Source organism: Schistocerca piceifrons, chromosome 6, assembly GCF_021461385.2.
Source record: "Schistocerca piceifrons isolate TAMUIC-IGC-003096 chromosome 6, iqSchPice1.1, whole genome shotgun sequence".
NCBI lineage: Eukaryota > Metazoa > Arthropoda > Insecta > Orthoptera > Acrididae > Schistocerca > Schistocerca piceifrons.
The window spans coordinates 489,283,613-489,298,038 of NC_060143.1; the positions used below are offsets into that span (position 1 = coordinate 489,283,613).

The 14,426-nt window shown below is 43.7% G+C and overlaps 1 protein-coding gene across 1 annotated transcript in view; it reads left to right on the forward strand.

The window, feature by feature from the left end:
* LOC124803412 (facilitated trehalose transporter Tret1-like) overlaps positions 1 to 14,426 on the forward strand; it is a 62,577-nt gene that overhangs the window by 16,670 nt on the left and 31,481 nt on the right. The gene's annotated exons all lie outside the window — the stretch shown is intronic.

Below are 14,426 nucleotides of genomic sequence, written 5' to 3' on the forward strand. Positions count from 1 at the left end.
GGTGATCCCTCGATGCCTCAAAACATGTCCAACCAACCGGTCCCTTCTTCTTGCCAAGTTGTGCCACAAACTCCTCTTCTCACCAATTCTATTCAATACCTCCTCATTAGTTACGTGATCTACCCATCTAATCTTCAGCATTCTTCTGTAGCACCACATTTCGAAAGCTTCTATTCTCTTCTTGTCCAATCTATCGTCCATACATGGCTACACTCCATACAAATACTTTCAGAAACGATTTCCTGACACTTAAATCTATACTCGATGTTAAGAAATATGTCTTCTTCGGAAACGCTTTCCTTGCCATTGCCAGTCTACATTTTATATCCTCTCTACTTCGACCATCATCAGTTATTTTGCTCCCCAAATAGCAAAACTCCTTTACTACTTTAAGTGTCTCATTTCATAATCTAATTCCCTAAGCATCATCCGACTTAATTCGACTACATTCCATTATCCTCGTTTTGATTTTGTTGATGTTCATCTTATACCCTCCTTTCAAGACACTGTCCATTCTGTTCAACTGCTCTTCCAAGTCCTTTGCTGTCTCTGACAGAATTACAATGTCATCGGCGAACCTCAAAGTTTTTATTTCTTCTCCATGGATTTTAATACCTACTCCGAATTTCTCTTTTGTTTCCTTTACTGCTTGCTCAATATACAAATTGAATAGCATCGGGGAGGGGTTACATCACTGTCTCACTCCCTTCCCAACCACTGCTTCCCTTTCATGTCCCTCGACTCTTATAATAAACTCTTATAATAAACGAATTACAAATATATTATTAAATGATTGATTTCAAACAACAATATGCGAAAGATTAGGGAGACAGCCACGCAGCTATTACAAGTCCACATCTAAGCAGGTCACCAGCTGAACAGCACGTGGAGTATCATTCATGTTATCCCTCCATTCTCCTTCAAACCTCCTCGCAGGACATTCGAAGATCAGGTGAGGAATTGTTTGCTCTCCTGCACCACAGTCGCATCGTGGGTCATCAGTGCGTTTCCATATGTGGAGAATGGCCTTACACCTGCCGTGGTTAGTCCTCACACGATTAAGTCTGCACCAAGTTCTTGTGGGCATTTGCATTCTTTCCACCGGTGTCGAAGGATCAAATTCAATGATGAGAGGATGGTGATTATTCAGCGACCAGTATTCCTTTGCTATGTCGTACCTTTCTCGGAATTTGCGGACTTCTTCTTCACATATATGTTTCCTGGATTTTAGGCGGGTAATTGGTATATGGTCCAATATTTTTCGGATAGGTATATCTTCAGAGACAGAGGGGTCATTAATTTTCTTCAAAAAAAATTGTTCAAATAGCTCTGACCATTATGGAACTTAACATCTGAGGTCATCAGTCCCCTAGAACTTAGAACTACTTAAACCTAACTAACCTAAGGACATCACACACATACATGCCCGAGGTAGGATTCGAACTTGCGACCGCAGCGGTCGCGCGGTTCCATACTGAAGCGCCTAGAACCCCTCTGCCACTGCGGCCGGCTGATTTTCTTCCATTCTCGGATAGCTGCTTGCTGCCTTATGAGGAAGGGAGGAGCTATATTGCAAAGGGCATGAAGCCAGGGAAGTGGAGTTGATTGCAGAGTTACTGAGACAATCCTCATGGTGGTATTAAACTGGACATCTATTATCTTCGTGTGTGTGCTCTTGTACCAGACTGGGGCGCAGTATTCTGCCGCCGAGTAAACAAGAGAGTATGCTGCGGTGGGTAGGGTGGTAGCTTGAGCTCCCCAGGAGGTTCCAGTCAGCTTTCTTAATATGTTATTTCGATTTTTTTTCTTTTGACTGGTTATTTCTAGGTGTTTTTTATAGGTTATTGACCGGTCCAGAGTGATTCGTAGATATTTTGGATAGCTGTTGTGCGTCAATCGCTCACTGCAGAATGTTACTTGTAACTCTCATCTTGCCTCATGATTGATGTTGATGATGATGATGATGTGTGTGAAATCTTATGGGACTTAACTGCTAAGGTCATCAGTCCCTAAGCTTACACACTACTTGCCGGCCGCGGTGGTCTAGCGGTTCTAGGCGCTCAGACCGGAACCGCGCGATTGCTACGGACGCAGGTTCGAATCCTGCCTCGGGCATGGATGTGTGTGATGTCCTTAGGTTAGTTAGGTTTAAGTAGTTCTAAGTTCTAGGGGACTGATGACCACAGATGTTAAGTCCCATAGTGCTCAGAGCCATTTGACCCATTTTTACACACTACTCAACCTAAAGTATCCTAAGGACAAACACAAACACCCATGCCCGAGGGAGGACTCGAACCGCCGCCAGGACCAGCCCCACAGTCCATGACTGCAGCGCCTCAGACCGCACGGCTAATCCGGTGCGGCCCTCATGATTGTTCAGGTAGAATACGCTTACCTCAGTTTTATTTGAATTTGGGCAGAATCTCCATTTCGTATAATACTGGTTAAGAAGTTGAAAGTCCGTTGACAGACTACCTTCCCCCTCTTCGAATGCCTTGCTCTGAGTGGCTATTGAAATGTCATCTGCATACCAGAATTTTTGCGATTTAGTTTCTGGCATGTCACTCGTGCGTAGGTTGAAGAGAAGGGGAGGCAACACTGATCCCTGTGGGATCCCATTGTTTATTGAGTAGGATTTACTCGTAGATTGACCTACTTCCACTCTGAAGTAGCGATTTTTCAACATGTTTTCTAGAAGGTTAGTTGTGTTGTGGCAAGGGATCGCTATTTCAGCTTGAGTCCGTCGAACCAAATGGTATCATAGGCCGCCGAGAGGTCCACAAAAGCCACACAGGTTTTTTGGGCCCTTTGAAAGCCTGACTTAATGTATGAGGTTAAGGCAAGGACTTGTTCACAGTCTTGTGAGACGAACTTTTCTGAGGCGACGGTTCGTCTCCAGCTCAATTTTAATTTTTGATCTATATTTTTTTAGCAGAGGTTGGAAATACCGTTTCAATTGTAAGGTTCCTTTTATTTAAAACATGACCGGTTTCGGGCTCTAATATGCGCATCATCAGGTGTTTATAACTTCATGCGATGACCCCGAGCGCCGCGGTGGACAAGTACAGGACGCTGTGTATCACCAGCTCTGCGCTCTCTGGGGATGCACCAAGTCCTGTACCTGTCCACCGCGGCGCTCGGGGTCACCGCATGAAGTTATAAACACCTGATGATGGACATATTAGAGCCCGAAACCGGTCGTGTTCTAAATAAAAAGAACCTTAATACTGAATCGGTATTTTCTACCTCTGCTATAATGCTCAGTTGCGGATGTTCCTCCGACAGGATTGTTTGCTGTATTTTTTTTATTACTGGTCATATCAATTTATATGGCATTTGAGAGATAATAGAATTTTTAAAAAAAGCGCGTATATTTGCATGAAGTTTTAGTGAATTTCATATTATTTGGCAACTTACTATTTTTAATTAAATTTAATTATTAGAACAAAGAAATTTATAACTATCGACAAGTAAATGGACATATTTGGTTTTCTTGAAAACGTATGCCTGTCGTCATTTGTGAAATGCCTTACACATGCAATCTGGTAAGGTGTCCGAAACTACTTTGCGCCTCGACGCTTGGAGCTCCAGACACAGAGGTAGGCCGCATTTGGCAGTTAGCCTGCGTGACGGTGAAACGTTGCTAATGTAGCAAGGACGAATAGCGTAGGTGAAAATTTTTTGAACATCACAGAATTTACACTTGCGCTACAAAAATGTAGGTTTGGGCGGAAGTGGAAACACTGCCCCAGCCACGTTCATCTTACAAAGCTCGAACGCTAATCACTTCTTTTTTTTTTTTTTTAAGGATCTTCCTGGCGCCCAAAGGGAGGAGTGGGGGCAACGTGGGCGGGTGTCGCAACCCAAGGCCTAGCCCACCACGTCCCGTTCCCACCCTCCGGGAACCAAAGAAAGTGTAGGGAACGTGGAGGTACAATGGACATCACTGGTTTATTTATTTACTTTTTTAGAAAAATTAACAGGAGGTGGGCGCAGCAAGACCTCAGACCCATTGAGACTATCGACGTATAGTTTTTCCGCCCAGAACATTCCGATGACCAGAGAATATATCGGTTCTAAGTGTGGAAGAGGCGGGGATCAACTCTTCATGGCAAGAAAGCACCTGCTCTGGGGTGGGTTAAGAAAGACACCTCAAAGGAAACTGGAGAAAAACAGCTTGACCACCATCAACTCTAACGTCCAGTACCCCTACGCATAGATACGTCAGTTACATAGCACAAGCGTAAAAGTTCACTTGCGATTTAGCAGAGTAGTGCACCTCACCACTTGGACATTATGTTGTTTTAATGGCCTACTAAAGGTCCACAAAGTTCGAAGTAAATCTGCGATCCCAGATCTTTACCTCCCTTTGTCAGTAATTGTTTACGAGGTATTTCATATTATCGTTGATACTTGCTGTCGAATTTTCAATGAAACATCATCAACTTGACTTCATATCTTAAGGAGAGAAAAGCACAGTAGCAGGGTATTAGCCCCCTCAGTCCATGCTGCTTGAAAATTCCGGCCAAGATTCTGACGGTATGCAGTTATGACCTTTTGAATCTATAGCTTCTAATCTTCGCGCACATCTGTTCATTACTCGATCCAATTCACTGCAGTCGCTTCGTGCGCGAATGCGAAATACAGCGTGGTTATAATTAAACTACATTAAATGTATTCCCACATGCGAATATGGACAACCACCAGCTGTATAATGGGATGACGACAATGAAAATTAGTGCCGGATCGGTACTCGAACCCAGGTTTCCCGATTATCGCAAGCTGTCGCCTTACATGTTGAAGACACTTGCCACGGCACTCCTCAAACATCCGACAAGAAGTGCCGAGCCTGCGGGTCATTAGAGTCAGCCCTCGGTCAAACTCACGACAGATGGCGCGCCCGTCCCATTCTACACAAGGACAGCACGCTCACTAAAACTACGTGAACCGTGAGTGTGTATGACTAGCAGTCATCCCACGCCAGGTGACTCTACCATCCCTGGACGGTTTTATGACGGTAATAGGCCCGTGGTCATAACGTTCTGGCTGATCAGTGTATGTGTGAGTGAGGTTTACATATTACGCACTCTTTTTGCGCAAAACTATGAAACAACGTGTTCTCAAACAAGCTTTCAGAACACGATCGCGAAATGTCTTCTCCTCCTTCATAATCTTCCCTGATCCGCCTGCAGTATCCCGCGAATAGGATTGTGCTGGTTGCCAGTCCTCTGATCTGTACCGGGTGACTGTAACTGAAGTGCAGCTACTCACAGAGATACAGTGTGGGCTGAAATATCGTATGGCAACGAAATTTGGCACATATTCTGATCATCGAATGCGTTAATGCGGAACCGACTTACACTGGAAAAAGATTAGTTCCGATTTTGGCCACCAAAACAAATCTGTCACTGTGAATGCAAGAAAGACGCATAGAAATGTTTTCGAATGTAATGGATTAGGAATGGGACGTGGGCAGAAAAAGAACAAACAAGTGAGAAAGGCATAATGTTGACTTTATCATTAACCGCCTGAGGGCTATAAAAAAAAAATTAAAAAAAAGTGACCCTCAACTACGTACCCTCTGACTCAGAGTTGAAATATTAAAAGTGTTGGCTGGTTTCGTTGTTTAGGGACTGGAATACGTAGTTGCCGTATTACAAGCCAAATACTGCAGAGTCTACAGTATACAATACGAGTATACACTTGAATCGAATGGTTGAAGGTTCCTATCACTCGGCAATTGCGAATATTGAATGGTACATAGAAATTTATAAATGAAAGATTGCAATTAAATAAAATCTGCAGGTACTATTTTAACGACTTTAAATGATGAGTACGATACCAGAAGTACCTTTAAGAATGCCGTTTATTACTGCAAAACACTTATTGCTGTCAATGGTCCAGCAATTAAAAAAATATAAGTTGAATAACATGGAAATAATAGATTCCTACTTCACATAATTAGTTATTAGCAACAACATAGCTCGCGAGATATTCACTTATAAACGCACACTACGTCTTCACTGCAGAAGCCACGGAAATCTCACAAGTGCACTAGTCGGCACTACGAAATGTTTCTGTCTCCCGTGAACACGCGCTAACTCTCAACACTATCCAAGTACTTCCTGCAACCGTTCATCGCGCCTTCCCGTCCAGCACTTCCCTTCCATACTCTCTCCATTGACTTCGGTAGTCGCCTAGTGTAATAACGAGTGTTGTGATTGGCTAGAGCGCTCCCGCCATGTCTCCAAGCCAACGTACACCCACAAACATATTGAAACACATACGAAATACTGTATTTGCATTTAAATAACTTGAAATTAAATAAATATCCCTACGGCTGGACCATAAACACGCTTTAACACACATTATTAAATACATAAACAAATTAAATAAACATATATCAAAGGAATAGAAACAAATGTAGGCCAGTAGCCTGATGTCTCCGTACATTCTAAAACACCGGAAAAATTTGACCAATTTCTTCATTAATAGTATATATCGGATATAAACAAAGACATAGATGAATAAATACATTTATAAGCATGCTGCTACCGTTTTTTCGTGGAACTGTGGAGTACTTACGGCCTGACACGATCAACAGTGATCGGCCACTTTGACCTCCAATAACTCATGTACTATTCAAGTTGCATGCCTGTAATTCATACCAATTTAGGTTCATACTACAAGACACGTCGATCGACAAAATCGGATGAACCGTTTAGATTTTGGAAATTCGTTACTGGGTGTTACCTGTATAATTTACAGTCAGATACTAAACTTTAAACTTACAAAGATACTGAAAATCTGATTACACCATCAGAATCGTCGTGCAAATAATGGTAATGTACATGTTTCTTTGTAAGGTATCACGATTCCTCTGGCTATTATTAATTTCTACATGAACTGTGAAATGCTGCCATTATGGTTTCACAAAGTCCGCCATCTTTGGCACTCCGAGCATATAAATCTCCTTCGTCGACACAAAGCCCATTCCTCGACACAGCGTCAACATGGAATTCGCAGCCACGCGGTCAGCCTGGACCACACGCTGGGGCTAACCAACCCTCTTGCTCCGGCTAATGTTCGGCACCACGCAGTTGCTGACGAGAACCAGCTTGCCGGGCGGCCCGTGCTGCCACGCCAATTCCAAACTTAGAATATTTTCAAGGCTACACAACTCGCCCATTACCTCACACACCACTTGCGCAATTTGTTCAATATGAGTACCAAAGATGTCTACGAGATGCTGTACAGTGGCAGATTTGCAATTGATGACCAAAACTGGAACTAACTTTTTTCCTGCGTAAATCAGTTTCACGCATCAGCGTATCTACCAAGCTTCGCTGCCATACTGTAATTACAGCCCACACTCGACTTCCGTCAGTAACTACACTTTATTTATAACCACCCGGTACATGTGCGTGAGAGCGACATTATGTACGCTTTTCGCATAAAACAACGCAACAACGTGCTCTCGAACAAGATTTCCAAAACAGGTTCATTAGACGTGTCCCTCACCATTAACACCCCGCGAATAGGAGTGCTGAGCTATCACTCCGTCTTCAGTGCCTGGCCCTTGGACAGGCCGAGCGAGTCGCAGCGAGTGACAAGTTTAAAAGCTGGACGTCAGGAGGTCATTACATCACAATTAAGGCCCAAAATTTCTCACAAGATAGAGTTCTGGTGTTGATATCTTACTTGCGAGCTTTTCTCTTTAAATTACGAGGTGAAGTTGGTGATATTTCCTTGTAAGATATTTTAAGACTTCAGTAGGGGTCAGCTCTTGGTATAGGCATGAAGTAGCTAGAGCTCCGTTTGAGTGTCGCATGTACAACCCACTACGCAGCGATGGTTGAAAGCAATGTAATACTTCTGGAATCACTGAAACCATTAGAACAAGCGTTTTCAGTAAGTTACCGTACAGCGAGTATTTAGCTGTAAAGTTTTATGTGATATCGAAGCAACTGTGGCTAAATATCAAAACCAACACTAGAGATGGACCCCTGTTTTGCAACTGTACTGTGTAAACATCTGCTGAGTCAGCAGTCTTGGTTTTTCACTTAACCGACAGGCAATATTAGATAACTGTTCAGACTTTCGTGACATCTTGTTGACAAAATGTCTATTGGCTTCTCTCTCGGGTTCTTCGGCCGACGTTTGTTTGATGATTTTTCTGACCTATTGCCAGCACGACTGGCTGTTGGGTGGTGGGCTGAGAGGGGAAGCTTTGACAACACCAGCCATATGCGCTGGTGAAACGCCAGAAAAAACATCAAACAAACGCCGGGCGAAGAACCCGAGACAGAAGCCAACAGGCAGTTTGTCAATATTATATGATTCACTGAATTAGCTACAAAAATACACTCCTTTGTATGAATTACGGAAAGATAAGGGTTATGCTTATTTTTATTTTTATGAATTGTCATTACATTCATTCATACGCTCTGAGCAATCCTGTGACAGGGATGTACAGGGTGAGTCACCTTACGTTACCGCTGGATATATGTAGTAAACCACATCAAACAGTGACGAATCGATTCCACAGACCGAACGTGAAGAGGGGCTAGTGTAATTGGTTAATACAAACCATAAAAAAATGCACGGCAGTATGTTTTTTAACACAAACCAACGATTTTTTAAATGGAACCCCGTTAGTTTTGTTAGCACATCTGAACATATAAACAAATACGTAATCAGTGCCATTTCTTGCATTGTAAAATGTTAATTACATCCGGAGATATTGTATCCTAAAGTTGACGCTTGAGTACCACTCCTCCGCTGTTCGATCGTGTGTATCGGAGAGCACCGAATTACTTAGGGATCCAAAGGCAACGGCGATGGACCTTAGGTACAGAAGAGACTGGAACAGCACATTACGTCCACATGCTAACATCTTTTTATTGGTCTTTTTCACTGACGCACATGTACATTATCATGAGGGGTGAGGTAAACGTACACACGTGGTTTCCGTTTTCAATTACGAAGTGGAATAGTGTGTGTCCCACTGGAAACGCGTGGACGTATGTGGTATCAGCATGATGGTGCACCTGCACATTTCGCAGTTAACACTAGGCTGACCCTTGACAGGATGTTCGACGGGCGTTTCATAGGACGTGGAGGACGCATAAAGTGGCCAGCCCGTTCTCCTGATCTTACACCTCTGGACTTCTTTCTGTGGGGCACGTTAAAGGAGAATGTGTACCGTGATGTGCCTACAACCCCAGAGGATATGAAACAACGTATTGTGGCAGCCTGCGGCGACATTACACCAGATGTACTGCGGCGTGTACGACATTCATTACGCCAGACATTGCAATTGTGTGCAGCAAATGATGGCCACCACATTGAACATCTATTGGCCTGACATGTCGGGACACACTCTATTCCACTCCGTAATTGAAAACGGAAACCACGTGTGTAGGTGTACCTCACCCCTCATGGTAATGTACATGTGCGTCAGTGAAAAAGACCAATAAAAAGGTGTTAGCATGTGGACGTAATGTGCTGTTCCAGTCTCTTCTGTACCTAAGGTCCATCACCGTTCCCTTTGGATCCCTACGTAATTCGGTGCTCTCCGATACACACGATCGAACAGCGGAGGAGTGGTACTCAAGCGTCAACTTTAGGTTACAATATCTCCGGATGTAATTAACATTTTACAATGCAAGAAACGGCACTGATTACGTATTTGATTATATGTTCAGATGTGCTAGCAAAACTAACGGGGTTCCATTTTTAAAAAAACGTAGGTCTGTGTTAAAAAACATACTTCCGTGCATTTTTTTATGGTTTGTATTAACCAATTACACTAGCCCCTCTCCTCACGTTCGGTGTGTGGAATCGATTCGTCAGTATTTGATGTGGTTTACGAAATATATCCAGCGGTAATGTTAGGTGACTCACCCTGTATAACTACAAAGATCATACGTCGTACATATCTACAAAAATCATACATATCTCTGTATTTGAATTCGCTTGCATATACCAGTTTCTTTGGCGCTTCGGTATATTTAAGCTGGTATGGACATCCGTATTCAAATACAGAGATATGTAAACAGGCAGAATACGGCAACGCCTATATAAGACAAGGGTCTGGCGCAGTTGTTAGGTCGGTTACTGCCGCTACAACGACTGCTTATCAAGGTTTAAGTGAATTTGAACGTGTTGTTATAGTCGGCGCACGAACGATGGGACACAACATCTCCGAGGTTGCATGAAATGGGGACTTTCCCGTACGAGCATTTCACGAGTGTACCGTGAATATCAGGAATCCGGTAAAATATCAAATCTCCGACATCCCTGAGGGTGGAAAAAGATTCTGGAAGAACAGGACCAACGACGACTAAAGAGAATCGTTCAGTGTGACATAAGTACAACCCTTCCGCAAATTGCTGCAGATATCAATGCTGGGCCATCACCAAGTGTCAGCTTGCGAACCATTCAAGGAAACATCGTCGATTGGGCTTTCGGAACCAAAGGCCCTCTCGTGTACCCTTTGATGACTGCACGACACAAAGCTTTACGCCGCGCCCCGGCGCGTCAATACCGACATTGGACTGTTGATGACTGGAAACATGTTGCCTGGTCGGACGAGTCTCGTTTCAAATTGTATCAGGCGAATGGACATGTTCGGGTATGGAGACAACATCATGAATCAATGGACCCTGCATGAGAGCAGCGGACTGTTCAAGTTGGTGGAGGCTCTGTACTGGTGTATGCAGTTGGAGTGATATGGGACTCCTGGTACGTCTAGATACGACTCTGACTGGTGACACATGTGTAAGGATCCTGTCTGATCACCTGCATCAATTCATGTCCGCTGTGCATTCCGACGGACTCGGTCAATTCCAGCAGGACAATGCGACACCCCACACGTGCAGAATTGCTACAGAGTGTCTTTAGGAACACACTTCTCAGTTTAAACACTTCCGCTGGCCACGAAACTCCCCAGACGATGAAGTTTGGATTGTGGGGCTCTCAACTGCGCGGTTATCAGCGCCCGTACAAATTCCCAATCTTTGCTCAGTCCAATCTCGCCACTTTCATAAATGATGATGAAATGATGAGGACAACACAAACATCCAGTCATCTCGAGGCAGGTGAAAATCCATGATCCCGCCGGGAATCGAACCCGAGACCCCGTGGTCGGGAAGCGAGAACGCGACCGCAAGACCACGAGCTGCGGACCAAATTACCCAGACATGAACATTATTGAGCATATCTGGGATGCCTTGCAACGTTCTGTTCAGAAGAGATCTCAACCCCCTCGTACTCTTACGGATTTATCCACATCACTGCAGGATTCATGGTGTCAATTCCGTCAAAATGGTTCAAATGGCTCTGAGCACTATGGGACTTAACATCTGTGGTCATCAGTCCCCTAGAACTTAGAACTACTTAAACCTAACTAACCTAAGGACATCACACAACACCCAGCCATCACGAGGCAGAGAAAATCCCTGACCCCGCCGGGAATCGAACCCGGGAACCCGGGCGTGGGAAGCGAGAACGCTACCGCACGACCACGAGATGCGGGCTCAATTCCGTCCAGCATTACTTCAGACATTAGTCGAGTCCATGCTACGTCGTGTTGCGACACCTCTGCGTGCTCGCGGGGGCCCTACAAGATATTAGGCAGGTGTACCAGCTTATTTGACTCTTCAGTATAATTAGTTTTTTACTCATGTTTGACATTCAAGTTCTTCACGCTCGCTGAGCAAGCACACTGATTTGCACAGTGGATAATGCTGACCTATTCCCTGAATTGGGACCCCTAGTGAATCGTCAATGCTTACTAATGTTCAGTGTTTTGTGGGTGGACAAAATTTATGGAAACATCAAAAACACAACAGATTAGTATGTCTAAAACGGCGCAGGGAGACCGTTGTCACTCAAAACAGCTTCCAGCCGTCTTGGAATGGTTAAATACGGGTGCTGTATGATTTTCAACGGAATCTTTGTACCATTTTTCCTGCAAAGCAGTATCAAGTTCAGGTAACGGTGATGGACGTCGATAGCGATCCCGTAATCTTCTCTCCAAAGTAGACCACAGAGGCTCAATAATATTGAGATTTGGTGACTTTGGGGGCCCGGGGAGATACGACAATTCCTCCTCGAGCCCACAAAACCAGTCCTGGACGACATGAGCTGCGTAGCAGGGCCACACAACAACACCTTGGGGAACAAACATTGTGCTAGGGGATTCTGATCAGCAGAGATGGTGTTATAACCCTTGGCAATAATATGACCTTCTACACGGGGGGGATATTGATTACGACGACATGGCTACCCAAATGATAAACAAACACTTGCCATGTTTCACTCATCTGACATAAACTCGGTCAGAAGTTGGAAACAGTGTACGACAAGATTCGTCTGACCAAATGACTTTCTTTCATCTCTGCGCAGTCCAGGTTTTATGCCTTCGGCACCATATTTTCCTGTTACGGGCATTTGCATCACTGTGAGTAGTTTCTGAAATTCGAGTTTTCCCCTAAAGTCCTTGCTGACGGAGCTCCATTCGTGTTATTTTGGCTGCTGACAGTGTTTGTGAGTGCGACATTCAGTTCTGCAGCGACTTTTGCAGCTGTTGTCCTCTTATTTTCCGTCACATTCCTCTTCAATGACCGTCTGTCACTATCACTCAACACATACTATCTTCCGCGCTGTGACTTAGCGTATGCTGTTTTTCTAATATCCTGGTATGCGGTATAAATCTTCAATATGGTGCCTCTTGAACACCAAACGCTTCGGCCACCTGTATTTCGGAAGCACATCTCATACAGAAAAAAGAAGGCTCGTGATAATGCCCTGTAGACAAGGCGATAATCGACCGACCGCCGTGTTATCCTCAGCATTCATCATTGGATGCGATATGAAGCGTTACGTGGTCAGCACACCGTACTCCCGGCCGTTGTCGTCGTTTAGAGGTTGGAGCCGCTACCTCAACATCAGGAAGTTCCTCAGTTCTCATCACGAGAGTGAGTGCATCCTGTCCAGTTCTCTCACGAAGAAAAAAAACCCTGGTAGTCCTAGGAATCGTACCCGGGTCCCCCGCATAAGTGTCTGTCGCTTTGACCGTCGGCTACGGAGGTAGAGACCCATAATACGAGCACCAACAGCTTACCCACGTTCGAATTCACTTAACTGCGATGTATTGCACTCACAAGTACACAGAACACCATTCCGACCTGCCGTTCGTGGTCAAATACAACAGTGCAATCTGCAGTCTTGGCTAGTACCTTCATTTATGATCAAGCATGCATTTCTCGCGGTGATTCCGTATTTTTGACCAAGAGCTGTACCTAACTAAGTGAACGGGAAGGTGTAAATGAAACAGATAAAACGTACCAAAAAAATTTAGTTCAAACATTCATCCTACAGAAATACGATAACACCATTACTAAAAGCTTTGATGGGCAGATGAGGGGGGCGGGGAGGCATAGGAAAACGTACTGGGCTCTGCACTGTAACGTGGTTGAACATTAAATTATGTGCGTTATTTGTCACAGGAGAACATGGAGAGAACCTTACTCTTGAGATCGGTACACTCAAACACAGGCTGATCTGAAGACCAACTGTGGGGAAACCCTCTTAGGGGTTGAATTTCCAAAAAACAGTGACAGTATTTTTTCAGATCTAACCTAAAAGCCAAACACCAATTTTCAAAGACTTAGCTTTAAAAATGCTTTTGCTATGAAATATTTTCTTATAACGTTTCAGCCTCTTGGGGGTTGAGTTTCCAAAAACAGTCACAATGTATGTTTTACTTCCAACAGAAAAGCCAAATACAAATTTTCATAGAGTTTTCTTCAAAAACCCTTTCACAGTGACTTACTTCCATAAAAACTTTCAGCCCCCCGTTTCAGCTGCTAGGGACTGAATTTCTAAAAACAGTAAAACACATATTGTTTTAATTTCTAACTGAGAAGACAAACTTAAATTTTCGTAGTTGCTTTCACAATAAAATATTTTCATAAAAACTCTCACTCCCTGTTTCTTCTCCTTAGGGATTCATTTTCCAAAACTACTCAAACACGCATTTTCTTATTTGCAACCGAGAAATCAAATAACAGTGTTCATAGACCTATCTTTAAAAGTACTTTAGCAGTTCTTTGATAATGATTTATTACCAAAAAAAAGCTTTCACCCAGTATTTCCAGAACCACTGAAACAGACATTTCTTTATTTCTGACTGCGAAACCAAATAATAGTTTTCATAGATCTTGCTTCAAAATTGCCTTATTAGCGACATTTAAAATAAATAACTTTCATCCTCTTATTGCTCAAGCATGTGGAACCAACACCAAACAGGACTAACAGAGCATATTGAAAGTATACAAATAAGGGCGACACGAATCGCCACACGTTCGTTTGACTCTCGGGAGAGTGTCACGGATATGTCGATGAACCTGAATCGAAAG